The following is a 25,526-nucleotide window of genomic DNA, read 5'->3' on the forward strand; positions in this document are numbered from 1 at the left end:
TTTGATAACTAATATTTATACACTATAAAAAGGCTTAATCTATAGTAGGAGTTGTTTCTATACTCATCTCAAATAAACTGACTATGGCTTTTTATAATTAATACTTATACACTATAAAAAGGCTTAATCTATAGTAGGAGTTGTTTCTATACATATCTCAAATAAACTGAGTATGGCTTTTATAATTAATACTTATACACTATAAAAAGGCTTAATCTATAGTAGGAGTTGTTTCTTTACATATCTCAAATAAACTGACTGCTGGTTTTGATAACTTATATTTATACACTTTAAAAAAGCTTAATCTATAGTAAGAGTCGTTTCTATACTCATCTCAAATTGACTGATTTAGGTTTTTGATAATTAATACTTATACACCATAAAAAGGCTTAATCTATAGAAGAAGTTGTTTCTATACTCATCACAAATACTGACTTTAGTTTTTGATGACTAATAGACACAATGAAAAAGCTTACATCTCAAATAAACTAACTGTTGGTTTTCGAAAAATCAATATTTATACACTATCAAAAATGCTTAATCTATAGAATGAGTCATTCCTATACTCTTGTAAAATACACGGATTTGGTTTTTGATGACAAACAGTTATACACTATAAAAAGGCTTAATCTATAGTAGAAGTTGTTTCTATACATATCTCAAATAAACTGACTGCTGGTTTTGATAACTAATATTTATACACTATAAAAAGGCTTAATCTATAGTAGGAGTTGTTTCTATACTCATCTCAAATAAACTGACTATGGCTTTTTATAATTAATACTTATACACTATAAAAAGGCTTAATCTATAGTAGGAGTTGTTTCTATACATATCTCAAATAAACTGACTGCTGGTTTTGATAACTAATATTTATACACTATAAAAAGGCTTAATCTATAGTAGGAGTTGTTTCTATACTCATCTCAAATAAACTGACTATGGCTTTTTATAATTAATACTTATACACTATAAAAAGGCTTAATCTATAGTAGGAGTTGTTTCTATACATATCTCAAATAAACTGAGTATGGCTTTTATAATTAATACTTATACACTATAAAAAGGCTTAATCTATAGTAGGAGTTGTTTCTTTACATATCTCAAATAAACTGACTGCTGGTTTTGATAACTAATATTTATACACTTAAAAAAAGCTTAATCTATAGTAAGAGTCGTTTCTATACTCATCTCAAATTGACTGATTTAGGTTTTTGATAATTAATACTTATACACCATAAAAAGGCTTAATCTATAGAAGAAGTTGTTTCTATACTCATCACAAATACTGACTTTAGTTTTTGATGACTAATAGACACAATGAAAAAGCTTACATCTCAAATAAACTAACTGTTGGTTTTCGAAAAATCAATATTTATACACTATCAAAAATGCTTAATCTATAGAATGAGTCATTCCTATACTCTTGTAAAATACACGGATTTGGTTTTTGATGACAAACAGTTATACACTATAAAAAGGCTTAATCTATAGTAGAAGTTGTTTCTATACATATCTCAAATAAACTGACTGCTGGTTTTGATAACTAATATTTATACACTATAAAAAGGCTTAATCTATAGTAGAAGTTGTTTCTATACATATCTCAAATAAACTGACTGCTGGTTTTGATAACTAATATTTATACACTATAAAAAGGCTTAATCTATAGTAGGAGTTGTTTCTATACTCATCTTAAATAAACTGACTGTTGGTTTTTGATAATTAATATTCATCACTATAATCAAGCTTAATCTATAGAAGAAGTTGTTTCTATACTCATCACAAATAAACTGACTTTAGTTTATGATGACTAATAGACACAATGAAAAAGCTTACATCTCAAATAAACTGACTGCTGGTTTTTCGAAAATTAATATTTATACACTATAAAAAAGCTTAATCTATAGAAAGAGTCATTCCTATACTCATGTAAAATACACGGATTTGGTTTTTGATGACAAACAGTTATACACTATAAAAAGGCTTAATCTATAGTAGAAGTTGTTTCTATACATATATCAAATAAACTGACTGCTGGTTTTGATAACTAATATCTATACAATATAAAAAAGCTTAATCTATAGTGGGAGTCATTTCTATTCTCATCTCAAATAGACTGATTTTGGTTTTTGATAATTAATACTTATACACTATTAAAAGACTTAATCTATAGTAGGAGTTGTTTCTATACTCATCTCAAATAAACTGACTATGGCTGTTTATAATTAATACTTATACACTTTTAAAAGGCTTAATCTATAGTAGGAGTTGTTTCTATACATATCTCAAATAAACTGACTACTGGTTTTGATAACTAATATTTATACACTATAAAAAAGCTTAATCTATAGTAGGAGTCATTTCTATTCTCATCTCAAATAGACTGATTTTGGTTTTTGATAATTAATACTTATACACCATAAAAATACTTAATCCATAGTAGGAGTTGTTTCTATACTCATCTGAAATATACTGACTATGGCTTTTTATAATTAATACTTATACACTATTAAAAAGGCTTTATCTATAGTAGGAGTTGTTTCTATACATATCTCAAATTAACTGACTGCTGGTTTTGATAACTAATATTTATACACTGTAAAAAAGCTTAATCTATAGTAGGAGTCGTTTCTATACTCATCTCAAATTGACTGACTATGGCTTTTTATAATTAATACTTATACACTATAAAAAGGCTTTATCTATAGTAGAAGTTGTTTCTATACATATCTCAAATAAACTGACTGCTGGTTTTGATAACTAATATTTATACATTATATAAAAGCTTAATCTATAGTAGGAGTCATTTCTATTCTCATCTCAAATAGACTGATTTTGGTTTTTGATAATTAATACTTATACACTATTAATAGACTTAATCTATATTAGGAGTATTTTCTATACTCATCTCAAATAGACTGATTTTGGTTTTTGATAATTAATACTTATACACCATAAAAATACTTAATCCATAGTAGGAGTTGTTTCTATACTCATCTTAAATAAACTGAGTATGGCTTTTTATAATTAATACTTATACACTATAAAAAGGCTTTATCTATAGTAGGAGTTGTTTCTATACATATCTCAAATAAACTGACTGCTGGTTTTGATAACTAATATTTATACACTAAAAAAAAGCTTAATCTAAAGTAGGAGTCGTTTCTATACTCATCTAGAATAGACTTATTTTGGTTTTTGATAATTAATACTTATACACCATAAAAAGACTTAATCTATAGTAGGAGTTGTTTCTATACTCATCTTAAATAAACTGGCTGTTGGTTTTTGATAACTAATATTTATTCACTTTAAAGATGCTTAATCTATAGTAGGAGTCATTTCTATACTCATCTCAAATAGACTGATTTTGGTTTTTGATAATTAATACTTATACACTAAAAGACTTAATCTATAGTAGGAGTTGTTTCTATACTCATCTCAAATAAACTGACTATGGCTTTTTATAATTAATACTTATACACTATAAAGCGCTTTATCTATAGTAGGAGTTGTTTCTATACATATCTCAAATAAACTGACTGCTGGTTTTGATAACTAATATTTATACACTATAAAAAAGCTTAATCTATAGTAGGAGTTGTTTCTATACTCATCTTAAATAAAATGGCTGTTGGTTTTTGATAACTAATATTTATTCACCATAAAAATGCTTAATCTATAGTAGGAGTCATTTCTATACTCATCTCAAATAGACTGATTTTGGTTTTTGATAATTAATACTTATACACTAAAAGACTTAATCTATAGTAGGAGTTGTTTCTATACTCATCTCAAATAAACTGACTATGGCTTTTTATAATTAATACTTATACACTATAAAAGGCTTTATCTATAGTAGGAGTTGTTTCTATACATATCTCAAATAAACTGACTGCTGGTTTTGATAACTAATATTTATACACTATAAAAAAGCTTAATCTATAGTAGGAGTTGTTTCTATACTCATCTCAAATAGACTGATTTTGGTTTTTGATAATGAATACTTATACACCATAAAAAGACTTAATCTATAGTAGGAGTTGTTTCTATACTCATCTCAAATAAACTGAGTATGGCTTTTTATAATTAATACTTATACACTATAAAGCGCTTTATCTATAGTAGGAGTTGTTTCTATACATATCTCAAATAAACTGACTGCTGGTTTTGATAACTAATATTTATACACTATAAAAAAGCTTAATCTATAGTAGGAGTCGTTTCTATACTCATCTCAAATAAACTGACTTTAGTTTTTGATGACTAATAGACACAATGAAAAAGCTTAATCTATAGTAAGAGTTGTTTCTATACTCATCTTAAATAAACTGAGTATGGCTTTTTATAATTAATACTTATACACTATAAAAGGCTTTATCTATAGTAGGAGTTGTTTCTATACATATCTCAAATAAACTGACTGCTGGTTTTGATAACTAATATTTATACACTATAAAAATGCTTAATCTATAGTAGGAGTCATTTCTATACTCATCTCAAATAGACTGATTTTGGCTTTTTATAATTAATACTTATACACCATAAAAAGACTTAATCTATAGTAGGAGTTGTTTCTATACTCATCTTAAATAAAATGGCTGTTGGTTTTTGATAACTAATATTTATTCACTATAAAAATGTTTAATCTATAGTAGGAGTCATTTCTATACTCATCTCAAATAGACTGATTTTGGTTTTTGATAATTAATACTTATACACTAAAAGACTTAATCTATAGTAGGAGTTGTTTCTATACTCATCTCAAATAAACTGACTATGGCTTTTTATAATTAATACTTATACACTATAAAAGGCTTTATCTATAGTAGGAGTTGTTTCTATACATATCTCAAATAAACTGACTGCTGGTTTTGATAACTAATATTTATACACTATAAAAAAGCTTAATCTATAGTAGGAGTTGTTTCTATACTCATCTAAAATAGACTGATTTTGGTTTTTGATAATGAATACTTATACACCATAAAAAGACTTAATCTATAGTAGGAGTTGTTTCTATACATATCTCAAATAAACTGACTTTAGTTTTTGATGACTAATAGACACAATGAAAAAGCTTACTCTATAGTAAGAGTTGTTTCTATACTCATCTTAAATAAACTGACTATGGCTTTTTATAATTAATACTTATACACTATAAAGCGCTTAATCTATAGTAGGAGTTGTTTCTATACATATCTCAAATAAACTGACTGCTGGTTTTGATAACTAATATTTATACACTATAAAAAAGCTTAATCTATAGTAGGAGTCGTTTCTATACTCATCTCAAATAAACTGACTTTTGGTTTTTGATGACTAATAGACACAATAAAGAGGCTTAATCTATAGGAGTAGTTGTTTCTATTCTCATCTCAAATAAACTGACTGTTGGTTTTTGATAACTAATATTTATACCCTATAAAAAAGCTTAATCTATAATAGGAGTCGTATCTATAATCATCTCGCATAGACTGATTTTCGTTTTTGATGACTTAGGCCTATAGTTATACACTATAAAAAGCTTAATCTATAGTATGAGTTGTTTCTATACTCATGTCAAATACACTTATTTGGTTTTTTATGACAAATATTTATACACTATAAAAAGGCTTAATCTATAGTAGGAGTTGTTTCTATACTCATCTCAAATAAACTGACTTTAGTTTTTGATGACTAATAGACACAATAAAGAGGTTTAATCTATAGAAAGAATCGTTCCTATACTCATGTCAAATACACTGATTTGGTTCTTGATGACAAATAGTTAAACACTATAAAAAGGCTTAATCTATAGTAGTTGTTGTTTCTATACATATCTCAAATAAACTGACTGCTGGATTTGAAAACTAATATCTATTCACTATAAAAAAGCTTAATCTACAGTAGGAGTCATTTCTATACTCATCTCAAATAGACTGATTTTGGTTTTTGATAATTCATGCTTATACACTATTAAAAGACTTAATCTATAGTAGGAGTTGTTTCTATACTCATCTCAAAAAAACTGACTATGGCTTTTTATTATTAATATTCAACACTATAATCAAGCTTAATCTATAGAAGGAGACGCTTCTATACTCATCTCAAATAAACTGACTTTTAGTTTTTGATGACTAATAGACACAATTAAGAGGCTTGATCTATAGTTGTAGTTGTTTCTATACTCATCTCAAATAAACTGACTTTAGTTTTTGATGACTAATAGACACAATGAAAAAGCTTACTCCATAGTAGGAGTCGTTTCTATACTAATCTCAAATAAACTGACTTATGGTTTTTTGATAGACACAATAAAGAGGCTTAATCTATAGGAGTAGTTGTTTCTATTCTCATCTCAAATAAACTGACTGTTGGTTTTCGATAATTAATATTTATACACTATAAAAAAGCTTAATCTATAGAAAGAATCGTTCCTTTACTCATGTCAAATACACTGATTTGGTTTTTGATGACAAATAGTTATACACTATAAAAAGGCTTAATCTATAGCAGGAGTTGTTTCTATACATATCTCAAATACCGGTACGGTAAACTGACTGCTGGTTTTGATAACTAATATTTATTCACTATAAAAAAGCTTAATCTATAGTAGGAGTCATTTCTACACTCATCTTAAATAGACTGATTTTGGTTTTTGATAATTAATACTTATACACTATTAAAAGACTTACTCTATAGTAGGAGTCGTTTCTATACTCATCTCAAATAGACTGATTTTGGTTTTTGATAATTAATACTTATACACTATTAAAAGACTTACTCTATAGTAGGAGTCGTTTCTATACTAATCTCAAATAAACTGACTGTTGGTTTTCGATAATCAATATTTATACACTATAAAAAAGCTTAATCTATAGTAGGAGTCGTTTCTATACTCATCTCAAATACACTGATTTGGTTTTCGATGACAAATAGTTATACACTATAAAAAGGCTTAATCTATGGTAGAAGTTGTTTCTATACATATCTCAAATAAACTGACTGCTGGTTTTGGTAACTAATATTTATACACTATAAAAAAGCTTAATCTATAGTAGGAGTCGTTTCTATACTCATCTCAAATAGACTGATTTTGGTTTTCGATAATGAATACTTATACACTATTAAAAGACTTAATCTATATTAGGAGTTGTTTCTATACTCATCTCAAATAAACTGACTGCTGGTTTTGATAACTAATATTTATACACTATAAAAAAGCTTAATCTATAGAACGAGTCGTTTCTATACTCATGTAAAATACACTGATTTGGTTTTCGATGACAAATAGTTATACACTATAAAAAGGCTTAATCTATAGTAGGAGTTGTTTCTTTACATATCTCAAATAAACTGACTGCTGGTTTTGATAACTAATATTTATACACTATAAAAAAGCTTAATCTATAGTAGGAGTTGTTTCTATACTCATCTCAAATAGACTGATTTTGGTTTTTGATAATGAATACTTATACACCATAAAAAGACTTAATCTATAGTAGGAGTTGTTTCTATACTCATCTCAAATAAACTGAGTATGGCTTTTTATAATTAATACTTATACACTATAAAGCGCTTTATCTATAGTAGGAGTTGTTTCTATACATATCTCAAATAAACTGACTGCTGGTTTTGATAACTAATATTTATACACTATAAAAAAGCTTAATCTATAGTAGGAGTCGTTTCTATACTCATCTCAAATAAACTGACTTTAGTTTTTGATGACTAATAGACACAATGAAAAAGCTTAATCTATAGTAAGAGTTGTTTCTATACTCATCTTAAATAAACTGAGTATGGCTTTTTATAATTAATACTTATACACTATAAAAGGCTTTATCTATAGTAGGAGTTGTTTCTATACATATCTCAAATAAACTGACTGCTGGTTTTGATAACTAATATTTATACACTATAAAAATGCTTAATCTATAGTAGGAGTCATTTCTATACTCATCTCAAATAGACTGATTTTGGCTTTTTATAATTAATACTTATACACCATAAAAAGACTTAATCTATAGTAGGAGTTGTTTCTATACTCATCTTAAATAAAATGGCTGTTGGTTTTTGATAACTAATATTTATTCACTATAAAAATGTTTAATCTATAGTAGGAGTCATTTCTATACTCATCTCAAATAGACTGATTTTGGTTTTTGATAATTAATACTTATACACTAAAAGACTTAATCTATAGTAGGAGTTGTTTCTATACTCATCTCAAATAAACTGACTATGGCTTTTTATAATTAATACTTATACACTATAAAAGGCTTTATCTATAGTAGGAGTTGTTTCTATACATATCTCAAATAAACTGACTGCTGGTTTTGATAACTAATATTTATACACTATAAAAAAGCTTAATCTATAGTAGGAGTTGTTTCTATACTCATCTAAAATAGACTGATTTTGGTTTTTGATAATGAATACTTATACACCATAAAAAGACTTAATCTATAGTAGGAGTTGTTTCTATACTCATCTCAAATAAACTGAGTATGGCTTTTTATAATTAATACTTATACACTATAAAGCGCTTTATCTATAGTAGGAGTTGTTTCTATACATATCTCAAATAAACTGACTGCTGGTTTTGATAACTAATATTTATACACTATAAAAAAGCTTAATCTATAGTAGGAGTCGTTTCTATACTCATCTCAAATAAACTGACTTTTGGTTTTTGATGACTAATAGACACAATAAAGAGGCTTAATCTATAGGAGTAGTTGTTTCTATTCTCATCTCAAATAAACTGACTGTTGGTTTTTGATAACTAATATTTATACCCTATAAAAAAGCTTAATCTATAATAGGAGTCGTATCTATAATCATCTCGCATAGACTGATTTTCGTTTTTGATGACTTAGGCCTATAGTTATACACTATAAAAAGCTTAATCTATAGTATGAGTTGTTTCTATACTCATGTCAAATACACTTATTTGGTTTTTTATGACAAATATTTATACACTATAAAAAGGCTTAATCTATAGTAGGAGTTGTTTCTATACTCATCTCAAATAAACTGACTTTAGTTTTTGATGACTAATAGACACAATAAAGAGGTTTAATCTATAGAAAGAATCGTTCCTATACTCATGTCAAATACACTGATTTGGTTCTTGATGACAAATAGTTAAACACTATAAAAAGGCTTAATCTATAGTAGTTGTTGTTTCTATACATATCTCAAATAAACTGACTGCTGGATTTGAAAACTAATATCTATTCACTATAAAAAAGCTTAATCTACAGTAGGAGTCATTTCTATACTCATCTCAAATAGACTGATTTTGGTTTTTGATAATTCATGCTTATACACTATTAAAAGACTTAATCTATAGTAGGAGTTGTTTCTATACTCATCTCAAAAAAACTGACTATGGCTTTTTATTATTAATATTCAACACTATAATCAAGCTTAATCTATAGAAGGAGACGCTTCTATACTCATCTCAAATAAACTGACTTTTAGTTTTTGATGACTAATAGACACAATTAAGAGGCTTAATCTATAGTTGTAGTTGTTTCTATACTCATCTCAAATAAACTGACTTTAGTTTTTGATGACTAATAGACACAATGAAAAAGCTTACTCCATAGTAGGAGTCGTTTCTATACTAATCTCAAATAAACTGACTTATGGTTTTTTGATAGACACAATAAAGAGGCTTAATCTATAGGAGTAGTTGTTTCTATTCTCATCTCAAATAAACTGACTGTTGGTTTTCGATAATTAATATTTATACACTATAAAAAAGCTTAATCTATAGAAAGAATCGTTCCTTTACTCATGTCAAATACACTGATTTGGTTTTTGATGACAAATAGTTATACACTATAAAAAGGCTTAATCTATAGCAGGAGTTGTTTCTATACATATCTCAAATACCGGTACGGTAAACTGACTGCTGGTTTTGATAACTAATATTTATTCACTATAAAAAAGCTTAATCTATAGTAGGAGTCATTTCTACACTCATCTTAAATAGACTGATTTTGGTTTTTGATAATTAATACTTATACACTATTAAAAGACTTACTCTATAGTAGGAGTCGTTTCTATACTCATCTCAAATAGACTGATTTTGGTTTTTGATAATTAATACTTATACACTATTAAAAGACTTACTCTATAGTAGGAGTCGTTTCTATACTAATCTCAAATAAACTGACTGTTGGTTTTCGATAATCAATATTTATACACTATAAAAAAGCTTAATCTATAGTAGGAGTCGTTTCTATACTCATCTCAAATACACTGATTTGGTTTTCGATGACAAATAGTTATACACTATAAAAAGGCTTAATCTATGGTAGAAGTTGTTTCTATACATATCTCAAATAAACTGACTGCTGGTTTTGATAACTAATATTTATACACTATAAAAAAGCTTAATCTATAGTAGGAGTCGTTTCTATACTCATCTCAAATAGACTGATTTTGGTTTTCGATAATGAATACTTATACACTATTAAAAGACTTAATCTATATTAGGAGTTGTTTCTATACTCATCTCAAATAAACTGACTGCTGGTTTTGATAACTAATATTTATACACTATAAAAAAGCTTAATCTATAGTAGGAGTCGTTTCTATACTCATCTCAAATAGACTGATTTTGGTTTTTGATAATTAATACTTATACACTATTAAAAGACTTACTCTATAGTAGGAGTCGTTTCTATACTCATCTCAAAAAGACTGATTTTTGTTTTTGATAATTAATACTTATACACTATTAAAAGACTTACTCTATAGTAGGAGTCGTTTCTATACTAATCTCAAATAAACTGACTGTTGGTTTTCGATAATCAATATTTATACACTATAAAAAAGCTTAATCTATAGTAGGAGTCGTTTCTATACTCATCTCAAATACACTGATTTGGTTTTCGATGACAAATAGTTATACACTATAAAAAGGCTTAATCTATGGTAGAAGTTGTTTCTATACATATCTCAAATAAACTGACTGCTGGTTTTGATAACTAATATTTATACACTATAAAAAAGCTTAATCTATAGTAGGAGTCGTTTCTATACTCATCTCAAATAGACTGATTTTGGTTTTCGATAATGAATACTTATACACTATTAAAAGACTTAATCTATAGTAGGAGTTGTTTCTATACTCATCTCAAATAAACTGACTGCTGGTTTTGATAACTAATATTTATACACTATAAAAAAGCTTAATCTATAGTAAGAGTCGTTTCTATACTCATCTCAAATAAACTGACTGCTGGTTTTTATAACTAATATTTATAAACTATAAAAAAGCTTAATCTATAGTAGGAGTCGTTTCTATACTCATCTCAAATAGACTGATTTTGGTTTTCGATAATGAATACTTATACACTATTAAAAGACTTAATCTATAGTAGGAGTTGTTTCTATACTCATCTCAAATAAACTGAGTATGGCTTTTTATAATTAATACTTATACACTATAAAAGGCTTAATCTATAGTAGGAGTTGTTTCTATACATATCTCAAATAAACTGACTGCTGGTTTTGATAACTAATATTTATACACTATAAAAAAGCTTAATCTATAGTAGGAGTCGTTTCTATACTCATCTCAAATAGACTGATTTTGGTTTTCGATAATGAATACTTATACACTATTAAAAGACTTAATCTATATTAGGAGTTGTTTCTATACTCATCTCAAATAAACTGACTGCTGGTTTTGATAACTAATATTTATACACTATAAAAAAGCTTAATCTATAGAAGGAGTCGTTTCTATACTCATCTCAAATAGACTGATTTTGGTTTTTGATAATTAATACTTATACACTATTAAAAGACTTACTCTATAGTAGGAGTCGTTTCTATACTCATCTCAAAAAGACTGATTTTTGTTTTTGATAATTAATACTTATACACTATTAAAAGACTTACTCTATAGTAGGAGTCGTTTCTATACTAATCTCAAATAAACTGACTGTTGGTTTTCGATAATCAATATTTATACACTATAAAAAAGCTTAATCTATAGTAGGAGTCGTTTCTATACTCATCTCAAATACACTGATTTGGTTTTCGATGACAAATAGTTATACACTATAAAAAGGCTTAATCTATGGTAGAAGTTGTTTCTATACATATCTCAAATAAACTGACTGCTGGTTTTGATAACTAATATTTATACACTATAAAAAAGCTTAATCTATAGTAGGAGTCGTTTCTATACTCATCTCAAATAGACTGATTTTGGTTTTCGATAATGAATACTTATACACTATTAAAAGACTTAATCTATAGTAGGAGTTGTTTCTATACTCATCTCAAATAAACTGACTGCTGGTTTTGATAACTAATATTTATACACTATAAAAAAGCTTAATCTATAGTAAGAGTCGTTTCTATACTCATCTCAAATAAACTGACTGCTGGTTTTTATAACTAATATTTATAAACTATAAAAAAGCTTAATCTATAGTAGGAGTCGTTTCTATACTCATCTCAAATAGACTGATTTTGGTTTTCGATAATGAATACTTATACACTATTAAAAGACTTAATCTATAGTAGGAGTTGTTTCTATACTCATCTCAAATAAACTGAGTATGGCTTTTTATAATTAATACTTATACACTATAAAAGGCTTAATCTATAGTAGGAGTCGTTTCTATACTCATCTCAAATAGACTGATTTTGGTTTTCGATAATGAATACTTATACACTATTAAAAGACTTAATCTATATTAGGAGTTGTTTCTATACTCATCTCAAATAAACTGACTGCTGGTTTTGATAACTAATATTTATACACTATAAAAAAGCTTAATCTATAGTAGGAGTCGTTTCTATACTCATCTCAAATAGACTGATTTTGGTTTTTGATAATTAATACTTATACACTATTAAAAGACTTACTCTATAGTAGGAGTCGTTTCTATACTCATCTCAAAACGACTGATTTTTGTTTTTGATAATTAATACTTATACACTATTAAAAGACTTACTCTATAGTAGGAGTCGTTTCTATACTAATCTCAAATAAACTGACTGTTGGTTTTCGATAATCAATATTTATACACTATAAAAAAGCTTAATCTATAGTAGGAGTCGTTTCTATACTCATCTCAAATACACTGATTTGGTTTTCGATGACAAATAGTTATACACTATAAAAAGGCTTAATCTATGGTAGAAGTTGTTTCTATACATATCTCAAATAAACTGACTGCTGGTTTTGATAACTAATATTTATACACTATAAAAAAGCTTAATCTATAGTAGGAGTCGTTTCTATACTCATCTCAAATAGACTGATTTTGGTTTTCGATAATGAATACTTATACACTATTAAAAGACTTAATCTATAGTAGGAGTTGTTTCTATACTCATCTCAAATAAACTGACTGCTGGTTTTGATAACTAATATTTATACACTATAAAAAAGCTTAATCTATAGTAAGAGTCGTTTCTATACTCATCTCAAATAAACTGACTGCTGGTTTTTATAACTAATATTTATAAACTATAAAAAAGCTTAATCTATAGTAGGAGTCGTTTCTATACTCATCTCAAATAGACTGATTTTGGTTTTCGATAATGAATACTTATACACTATTAAAAGACTTAATCTATAGTAGGAGTTGTTTCTATACTCATCTCAAATAAACTGAGTATGGCTTTTTATAATTAATACTTATACACTATAAAAGGCTTAATCTATAGTAGAAGTTGTTTCTATACATATCTCAAATAGACTGACTGTTGGTTTTTGATAACTAATATTTATACACTACAAAAAAGCTTAATCTATAGTAGGAGTTCTTTCTAATCTCATTTCAAATAAACTGACTTTGGTTTTTTATAATTAATACTTATACACTCACAGGGGTTTGGCGATGGGCTTGAATTTTATTTCCGGGTTGTTGATAATCTCGCGAGAATGGCGCTAAATATGAACTGCGAATAAATTCAAAATATCACGGAAATACCTTGTGTTTATATTGTTTATTTATACGCTATAAAGTTTCGATAAACAATTGGTTGTTAAGAATCATTATCAGACGGTCGTCACGCTTTACTATATAAAATCACAAGGGATGAAACACATGGCTAATTAGCATATCCAGGTCATCCATCCGATTTGAGAAAAAGCTATTTTTCCTTGACTTTGCACAATTGTCAATTATATTTTCTGAAGTGCAAATAAAAATTCCTTCACAGGGGTTGGAGAATGGATAATGCTCTAATGAATGATTTGTATGAATATATGCTCAGTTGCACAAAGAGCCTTTCATCTGGAAACCATGTCATTTAAATTCGCTCCATTTGTTTAGTAATAGACTCAGCCTATGGCTGGCCTAAAAAAGACTTAATCTCGAAGGAGTCGCTTCTACACTCATCTCAAATAAACTGACTAATGGTTTTTGATAATTAATATTCAAACACTATAACTAGGGGTCCAGGGACACCATGTCCACTTAGAAAGTGGTTTCAATTGCTCAACTATCTAACAATTTCAATATTCAACACCCCCTGGTGACCATATTCAAAAACCAATGACCTCAAAACTCACCAATCATAGAACATGTCAGCAGCTACGATTTTGTAATTGATTGTGATAACAAAATAAGCCTCATTACCAAACTACTAGGCCTATGGAAATACTAGGAGTCATTTCTATACTAGTATAAAATGCGTATAACTAAAAAAAAACTTTAGGACTCAGTAACGACTTACCTATTTCATGGCTGACAACTTTCACGTCGAAATTGTGTTTTGGGAGAGGTGACAAGACCTTTTCCCTTCCGATCTTTTTGATCTCCTCATTGTTTATTCTGAAAATGTAAAAAAGATTGATTTAGCATAGGCGCCTTAATGATAACGATGGAAATTACAAAATTGCATAGAGCTTCATGATGGTCAATCATCATATAGGCCTAGGCCTACATGTAGGCCTACCAATATAGGCCGAAGTGCACAACATTGTTCATACAGAAGGAGACTTCCTCATAGTTACTTATCAAACTGCCAGAGCCATGAGAGCAGATACTGTGCTTAATTGAAACCATAATCTTAGAACATGTCACAAGCTTACAGTTTAACAATTGATTGTGGAAACAAAATTGTGATCGAAATTCAACAGATGTCATTTTCAAGACTGATGACACTTAAGATGGTGGCCAATTGCACGATAATTGACTGATTGCAAAAGCGCTCTAATATGATCTCTTCTCAAAGAATATCCATTACGGTGCAGATTCTAATAAAAAATGCAAAACCACTAGGAAGCTGCTGTCTCAGCATTCAGAGCAAAATTGACCTTTTTGGGCAAATGACCACCACCACACATCCACTCGACTCAATTTGCCTTATGCTGATGGGCCTTGGGGGATACAATTATCGCTGAAAGATTAAGACAAACGATGAATCGATTTCAACATTTGCCTTGAAAACATCAAAAATGTTTAAAAAGTGCTGATTTCAGTGAACAAAATGGCCACCAGTTGGCCATCTTGTTTCTGACCGTGCCAATTTTTTCGACTGAAGATGTACCTACGGTAGGCCTAGATGCATGTTGAATTTCAATTCCTAAACGATCAATTGAAACTTCTTCCAATTCTTAAATAGCTGGAGTCCAACTATTGACCCGCATAGGCCTAAGCACAAACGAAAACTTTAAGTGAACGCAATAAACTCAAGTCCAAGTGGTCTAAAAACTACTGAAAAGTGCGGATTTCGGCAAACAACAATGGCTGCCAGTCGCCCATCTTGAATATGATCGGGCCAGTTTTTAGGCTGCAGATGGTGTCGGTTCAACTCCGGATTAGGTCAATATAGTTATGTCATGGTGGGTTTTCTTTTATGAAGTGAGTGGTTCGGTTCCTGATTTTCGAACGATTCTGCTCCTGGACAATGTCTACAATCTAATTGTCGACCGATTCTACCTGTCGACCAATTCTACTGTCGACAATGTCTACAATCTGATTGTCGACCAATTCTAGCCTATCCGTCGACAATGTCTACAATCTGACTGTCGTCCGATTCTACTCATCGACAATGTCAACAATCCTGATTGACTGTTAATCAAATGATTGCAGACAGTGTTGACGAGTAGAATTGGTCGACAAATTTTGGCTGATTCTACTCATCGACATTGTCTACAATCCTGATTCTTACCAATTCTTCTCGCGACACTGTCTGCAATCCTGACTGTAAATCAATTTCTGTGTGTAAGGCTGTGTGTGTGTGTGTGTGTGGATTAACCTTATAGGGTCTATAAAGTGGCTGGGATCGAGGGTCACCTACATCCATCAGTTGATTTTCACAATCAGGGTTGTAAACATTGTCGACGAGTAGAATTGGTCATCAATCAGGATTGTAGACATTTTCGTCGAGTACAATCAGTCACCAATCAGATTAATGAATAGACAAGAACGATCAGCCGACAAACAGGATTTTAGAACTAGGCCTAGGGCTAGGCCTATTTAAAATAGACTTGACTTCGACTGTATTTCGATGCTTATGCCTACCCAGAAAATTAAGTGATAGGCCTATAGGTATCCCAAAAAGATCACTGCCAATCGAAAACAAATAGACTTTAGGTTACAATAATGGGATCCGATACGGCAAGCAACATTGCGGCTTACTTGATAGCCGGTACCCACTCTCTCACTCTCTTCTCTACTTTACTAGATAGAATTAGATTGAGGATAATCTCTTCTTCTAACCAAAAAAGGCCTCGGCGAACTCGGCCCTAAATGGGGAATAATTGCTTTCTCAAGGTACCACGGACCACCGGTTCGGATGAAAGACGTTTTTACATTAGATGAATAAGAAGAGACACTTCTAACCTACCTGCGATTAGGCCTACCAACGAAATTTAGCAAAATTCAGGGAGAACAGCTGCCGCCATTATCAACGGTTTGGTGATCAATTCAATTCAATTCACCGGCTCTGATTCGAGTTATCCGACTTCGTTCTTAGGTGCTACATTTTCTTCACACCGCTTTGTTGGAAAACGTAGATCGCTGTAGGGTAATGTAGACGCTGAAAACTTTTTAGAACTGCGTGAGTGACAGCTTAATTTTAGAACTATTTTCATAGCGCATGACGACCTACTAGAGTAGTGCGCCGCCAAGTTCGAGATTCGGCCGCTAGAGGCACCACCGTACGATGCGATGTATATATTTTCGGTATGAAACTCGATTACGCGAACTACCCTAAAACGAATCTGCCATCTATCTTAAGATGATTTAAGTCAAAATCTGGTGCGCGTTCTTTTGGCTGACGCGCTATAAAAATCTGGCGCACAACAAAGGTTTTAAATTGAAAAATAGCGCGTATCTCGGAAATATGAAAGTATATATATATATATATATATATATATATATATACTCTGAGGATACAAAAGAAGATCACGCTACCACGATAATTGAACCTGGTACGAGCGAGTGCACACGCTCGTCCGGTGAGTATTTATTGGCGGCCATCTCCGCCAAACAGACACTTAAGTCATCACGTGAAGGATAAACCTATAACGTGAATTATAATGTAATAACGCGAAGGATTAACTCACAGCGTGAAGGTAAATGTCATGACGTGAAGGACTCACGTCATCAAGGATAAACCTATTATGTCACCAGATGGCGTGCCAGTCGATCAGAAATATGTTCAGTTGTGCGCAGGCGTCATGACATGGTAACGTAAATAAGTTTCTGCGTATTAAGTTCGAATCCCGAAAATTATGAAGTATCGCTGGTTTACTTTGTTTGCCGCGTAAAAGGTTTCTTATCTCAAGTATGAAATAATAAACTTTGAAGGCTACAGTATCTATTTGTATGTGCTATTAGGTTCGAATCCCGAAATTGTGTAAAAGAAAAATATATCAGGATTTTTTCTTACACCGCTATATATCTCAAATTTTTAGCTTACTGCAAGACATAACCCGTTATCCAAAATACGAAAGATCTTCTTAAGCAATTATTGACAAAAAACGAAGAATGCCTGATCCTGGTCCGTCCGCAGTTGTGAGCAAAACCGAGTCAAATCGAGACTCACATCTATGAATATTTTTTGGGATTAATAGCACTGCTAATAGAATAAATCAGCGACATTGTGGTCATCAATTTGAAATAAGGATCAATATTTTGTGGGATTCGAACCTAATAGAAACTACAGTGACGCTCATGCTGGAGTCATTAAAGTTCAGATGTCATGACGCCTGCGAACAACAAAATTTATTTCGACTGGCACGCCATATGGTGACATGATAGGGGAGTAATAGGGAATATGGGGGTTCAGATCAAAGGTCGAGAAGTCGAGTTCATAAAAAATGAAAAATATATTCTCGCACACTCAAATTTATTTTTTATGAACTCGCCCTCTCAACCTTTAATCTCAACCCCCATATTCCCTATTCCTTTTAAAATATTCATATATATGAATATGATTAACTTCTAAAATCAATTTTAATAGAAAATTGGATATTAAAATGGAAGCAAATAAGTACTACTGTTCAACATATAAAATTGATATAGATAAATCTCAAAAGCAAGACATAATAAAACTAAAACACACTTAGAAAATTAATTAAAGTTAGAATATAAAGATGATATATTAGAAACTAAATAAGATGTATTAAAGAATGAAATATATAAATGTGATACATGTCATCAATCATTCAGTGATAAAAGATATTATAAAGAACATTTAAAATCTAAAAGTCATATTAGAAATATTAATAATGATATTTTAGGTGAAGAATATTTTGATAAAGATATTGATAAGAAACAGAATACAATTAAAAGAATTAAAAAATAAATTAAACAACAAAGACCATACATAGAAGATGTTAGAAATTATATTAATTCATTAGATAATAAAAAAGAAATAGAGATAACTGAAGCATTTAAAAGTGATATTGGTCCAGCTGCTATTGAGTTTAAATTTCATAAAGGTTAAACATTAGAAGAAAATAAAAAACATTTAGAAAATATGAAAAATATTATAAAAATAATTACTGATGTTGAATACCCTAAAATTAGTATATCTTCTAAAGTTAAATTTATTAAATCTGAAGATAAACCAATATATAATATAAATTCTCATTCACAACATATTATTTCAAAACAACATATAATACAAATGTTATAATGAAATAAAAAATAAGATAGAAGAAAAATATTTTGAAGGGTCAGGTTTAATATTCGATGAAATAATATTTATGACTTTACATGTATATAACACAAAATATAATAAATTAACTAAATCAAAAACAATTGATGAAAATAATTTATCATATTTTAAAGATGATAATATTAATGGATCAAGTTATATCAAATTACCATTTAAAACTAATGCTGTTATAAATGTACAAAATTCTGATGATAAATGTTTTCTATGGTCAATAATTAGTTGCTTACATCCTGCAACTGATAATATTTGTAGAGTATCAAATTATAAACTATTTGAAAATAATTATAAGATTTAAGAATATCCCAAAAATAGAAAGAGATAATAATATAAAGATAAATGTGTTTGATTTAATCAAATTACCAAAAACAAAAGGCAATAAAATTGAACATTTTATATTAGAGCCTTTATACCTATCAAAAGATTATGATTCAAATGGTGTTATAGATATATCATATTATGAGAAACATTATATGTGGATTAAAGAAATAGATTTATTTTTTAGAACAGAAAATGATCACCATAAAATATATCTTTGTAGAAAATGTATAACTAAATTCAGTAATGAAAGGGCATTATTCAATCATAAGCAATTATGCGATAATCATGATTATTGTAAAATAGTTTTACCAAATGAAAAGGATAAAGTATTAGAATTCAAAAAAATATGATTACAAAAATAAAGTACCATTTGTAATATATGGAGATTTTGAATCATTAAATAAAGAATCAACTGATAAAGATAGAAAAGATATATATCATAAAAGAAAGAAATTAAATTCTAATTCTGATGTAATTGATTATTCAGATCCTTTTATAACAAATACTATTAAAAAGATTCATCAAAGTGCTGCAGCTTTCGGGTTATATATAAAATCAGACTATCCAGAACTAATTGAAAGTGAATATTATCATTATAGAAATGAAAATGTTATCAATAATTTTTGTGACTTATTAATTGAGTATGAAATCAAATTTAGTAAACTATTAGATACAAATAAAGAAATAATTATGACAGAAGAAGAAAAAGAAGAATTTGAGTTTGCTGATAAATGTTTTTATTGTGAAAAGATATTTAATTTTAGAGATAAAAAAGTAAGAGACCATGATCATTTGAATGGAAAGTTTAGAGGCGCAGCCCATGAGAATTGTAACTTACAAGCTAAGAAAATTAACTTTGTTCCAGTTATATTTCATAATTTATCAGGGTATGATGCACATTTATTTATCAAACAGCTATGTCATAAAATAGAAGAAATCAATAATGAAATAGAAAGAGTAAATTCATATAGATCAAAAGATAAAATACCAACTTATAAATTTAAAATGTTAGCATCTGAGAATTATATATCTTTCCAATTTGGATGCCTAAGATTTATAGATTCATATAGATTTTTAGGTAGTTCATTAGATAATTTATCAAAATCATTAGTTGATGATGAATTAAAGATATTAAAACAACACTATCAACATAATGATGATTTTCAAGTAATGAGATATAAAGGCGCGATTCCAAATTCATTTTATAAATCGCATAATGATTTTAACATAACTGAATTATTAAAAGAACAATTTTATGATGAATCAAAAAAAATGTGTATGTTAAAGATGAAGTCTATAATAGAACATTGAATATTTGGAAAATCATGGACAATTAGTAGATTTATATTCAAAATCAGATGTATTATTATTATCTGATATATTCGAAAGGTTTAGAGATGTAAATCTAAAATATTTCAATATTGATCCTTTCCATTGTTACTCTAGTCCAGGTTTAACTTGGGACTGCGGATTAAAATTTACAGAAATAAAAATGGATTTATTAACAAATATAGATCAATTATTATTATTTGAAAAATCTATATGAGGAGGAGTTTCGGGTGTATTAGGTGATAGATATTTCAATGTAAACGATAACCCTGGATATAAATTATTATATATAGATGCAAATAATCTATATGGTTGGGCAATGATGGAACCACAACCTTATGGAGTATTTGAAATAACTGAAGTTTTACAACATGAAAATAATGATAAATTCAATTGGAAGAAAAGAATTCTAGATATTGCAGATGATTCAGGTACTGGTTACTTCTTTGTTGTAGATTTAGAATATCCTGAAGATAGAAAAATTTAAATCTAGAAATCTAGCTTACTGCCCCGAACATAAAACTGTTACGCATGAAGAATTATCAAATTATCAAAAAAGAATTAAACCCGAAAATCATATTCATACAGAAAAGCTAATGGTAACTCAGGAAGATAAATATAATTATGTCGTACATTATAGAATGTTGAAGTTTTATTTGAATCAAGGAATGGTTCTAAAAAAAGTACATAGATATATTTCATTTAGTCAATCTAAATGGTTGGTTGAAAAATATATAGATTTTAACACCAAACAGAGAACTAAAGCGAAAACTGATTTTGAGAAAGATTTCTTCAAGTTAATGAATAATGCATTCTATGGTATGACCTGTGAAAATATTAGAAATAGAAATGATATTGAGTTAGTTAGTAATGGTAAAAGGATAAGGCATTTACAAACATATCCTAAATTTATTGGTAACAGAATATTTGATAAAAATTTAGCTGCTGATAAAATGAAAAGAACTTCTATGAAATTTAATCAACCAATTTATGTTGGTGCTTCAGTTTTAGAAATATCAAAATTATTGATGTATGAATTCTATTATAACGTATTACAGCCTCATTTTGGAGAAAAGCATATAGAAATCTTATATTTTGATACTGACAGTTACATATTAAAGATTAAAACTAATAACATAACAGATGATTTAAAAACATTAAAACATCATTTTGATTTCAGTAACTATCCAAAAGCTCATGAATTGTTTAACAATGATAATAAAAAAGTGCCCGGTAAATTCAAACATGAATTAGGTGGTGAAGAAATGATAGAATTAATAAGTATTAGATCTAAAATGTATTCATATAAAACCAAAACTCATGAAGCTAAAAAGTTAAAAGGAATTACCAAAAGCGTAGTAGAAAAGAATATTCATTTCAAAGATTACATCAATTGTATATTTAATGAAGAAGTTAGAAAACATAAGATGAAATGTTTAAGATCAGAAGATCACGAGATGTTCATTGAAGAGATAGAAAAGGTTAGTTTAAATCCTTTCGATGATAAAAGATATATTTTAGATGATGGAAATCATACAGTAACTTATGGCTGTAATTTAGGTGAATATCTAAAATTTAAAAGAGAAGAAGAGAAAGAAAAGGAAATTATTAAAAGGATTATTACATGTTAATCGGCTTTAATTCAATTTCAATAAAACATATCTTATTAAAATGGAGAGTAAAGAAGCACACAGTGAGAACAACAAATCATTTCTAGATAGAATAAAAGATATCACAAATGCTAAATCAGTAGATTATAGATTTAAGAAGTTAACAGAATTAACAATTCATAAGTAATATCTAATTACTAATATTGATACAGTTACTAACAAATGTGGAGATAAATTAGTTATTCACTTAGAATATGAAGGATTAAAAGGAAATACATATAAAATCAAAACATATTTACCAGATAGATTTCATAGATTATCAAGTGAAGATTTAGAAGAATTATTTTCAGGTGATTTCTATTTCATATATAGGGGTAAGAATGAAAAAGGGCACCATGAAATAGATTTCGAATAAAATATGTAAAATAAATGGTAGAATTAAAAGAATACAGAATATTTGTTGATTCAAGAAGACTTACAAATTATAAATCACATAATTTACTAGTACAATTAGATAGAGAATTTAAAAATTGTGTAGATTTAAAATTAGTAAATGTAAGTTTATGTAATTCTTTTTATAATATATCGGATAAAAGTATTGAACATAGAGTCTTTTTAATTCATGACAGAAATAAGAATAGATGGTTTCATCTTTATCTTAAACCTGGATTATATAATTTAGAAACATTAGCTCAAGAAATAAATAAAAGAGCACGCTCAAAATGGGCGCATCTGCTGGATTTGGATTATGACTTATTAAAAGTGATAGCTCTGATAAAGTAAGAATAAAATTAGGCAATGATGATCAACATCAATTTCTAGTTAAAAAACCTTTAGCTAAAATTTTAGGAATTAACCCAGATGTAAGGTAATGCTGATGCTACACCAAACTTAATACCTTTTACACACTTTTATATTTATTGCAATTTAAATGATCCTACAAAGACATTTGAAGCAACTAAAGATACAATTTGTAGTTCTGGTTTATTGAATATTTTACCATTGAAGAATGTTAAAGAATTTGGAACGCAAATAAATTATAATTTAGCCGAGTGCGATTTCAAACCATGCATTCCTCAATTTAATCATTTTAGATTAGAAATTAGAAATCAAAATGGATACTTAATTGATTTGAATAACTTTCCTGTGATAACATGAATTAGTTATAAGATGTTAAGAGTAATTTTTCGCTATATAAATATGAATATAACTGTTGGACCGAGTATATGTTTTGGGTTTGATTTTAAACATGGTAAAGAAATGAGATTTAAACTAAATGATGTAATTATTGATATTAAACGCGAATCATTTAATAATGCATCAATGATTAATAAAAGAAATTATAATGTAGAAAAAGTAATTGATTTAATCAAAACACCTTTAGAATATTATGAATTAAATGAAGATGGAATAATCGATGATATTAAAAACATATTAACTGAAATATATGATAATCATAAAAGTAGTAATGAAATAAATGTTGAAATAATTATAACTAAGATAACTAAATATTTTGAAGATAGTAATTTTTTTGATAAATAAATGAGTGATAATAAGTGGATAATAACTGGATTATATAATGGTGCCTTACTATCAGTTGGAACTGTTGGTTAATCAATGGTATTAAAAAAAGTATTAAAAATGGGAAGTGTTAATGTTGATAGATTTGATATAAATGATATTTTAAAATTAACATTAGCAGTTACTTTATCTAATTTAACTATTGATTATTTGGAAAAACAAAAATATATTCCTCCTATATAAATGCGTAATTGTTTTGTTAAATAAATGGCATCTACAGTTATAACTATTATAGGATGGGCAATTGTTAACGCTTTAGCATTTACTGGTGGTGGTTATTTATTTAAACATATTGATAAAAAATGTTCATTATCAGAACAAAAAAGACACAACTTATCGTTAGAAAAGTATAATAAAGCAGCCGAAGAATATAGAGAAAAGAGACAAAACTATATGGATTACATCAATAAAGAATTATATAACCAGAAAATTACACATAGAGATTTTCAATCAGTTGATGATGCAATGAGTTTATACAACGCAGTAACAAATAAAGAAAAATTAAATCTATATAAACCTAAATTATCGGATTATTATACACCAAGTAAAGAACAACAGAAATATGAAAAAATTTGGATTTTAGGTGGAACAGTTATTGTTATATTTGTAGCATATAAATTTACTAATTAGTAATTTTTCTTTCTAAATAAATGGAGGATAAAGTTGATAATATTGATATTATTCCTCACGATATAAATAAAACTAAATTAAAACTATATTTGGAAAAACAAATAATCGAATTTGAAAATGACTTAAAGATAAAAAAGAAAAAATATTTAAAATCTAAAATTATCTAAATTATTTTATTATCAGTGGTTCAGTTCCAATAAGTTCTGTAATAACATTTCTAGCATTAATCTCACCATTAACACCTTTAGCTATCTCAATTGGAGCTTTAGGTTTAAGTTCAAGTGTATTAACCGGAATAAATTCAAAATTAAATTTAGCTGCCAAGCAGCGATGACGGGTTTTCTGCAAAGATGGGAATTGTAGTAAATTGAAATATCGATACATAGAATAAAATGCATTGACAGATTCGAACCTAATATGCTACCACTGTGTAAACGTCAAATATGATTCAGCTTTGAAACCGAACATACGCGGACGTACAATCAACAAATATTAATTCATTTGACCAGGCATTTATTTTGGCATTCAAACATCATGATACTGTATTATCACCATGCTTAAAAATGGATCTGTCCTATTAAGAACTCATTTGAAGCACCTGCGGAGTCGATAGATTGAGTGAATTTACAGATAAGAACGTATTATGATTTAGAATAGATTTAAGAAGTTAATGTTTTTAATGAAATATTTGAATAAATACATATTTTGTAGTGTAGATTCAATCAATAAATTATGAATTGATCTGGTCTGGGTTTCCGTTTGATGTTGGTTTTTGGCTTTTATGGATTACAAATTCTTTAGTGATAAACAATTGATACCTGCAACATGTGTGTAAATCAAACCTATTCCACTAGTTGCGTGTGTTTCCTAATAAACGGGAGAGTCACTCTT

The 25,526-nt window shown here is 28.3% G+C and overlaps 1 long non-coding RNA gene across 1 annotated transcript in view; it reads right to left on the bottom strand.

Annotated features, from left to right (window-relative positions):
- The window catches only part of LOC141905610 (uncharacterized), a 29,912-nt gene extending 12,643 nt beyond the window's left edge, over positions 1 to 17,269 (bottom strand). Inside the window, exon 1 of the long non-coding RNA XR_012619270.1 lies at positions 14,710 to 17,269. This is a non-coding gene — a long non-coding RNA (uncharacterized LOC141905610). The remainder of the gene's footprint in view (positions 1 to 14,709) is intronic.
- Between the last annotated feature and the right edge of the window lie 8,257 nt (positions 17,270 to 25,526).

Source organism: Tubulanus polymorphus, chromosome 5 (assembly GCF_964204645.1).
Source record: "Tubulanus polymorphus chromosome 5, tnTubPoly1.2, whole genome shotgun sequence".
In the NCBI taxonomy this organism is placed as follows: domain Eukaryota; kingdom Metazoa; phylum Nemertea; class Palaeonemertea; order Tubulaniformes; family Tubulanidae; genus Tubulanus; species Tubulanus polymorphus.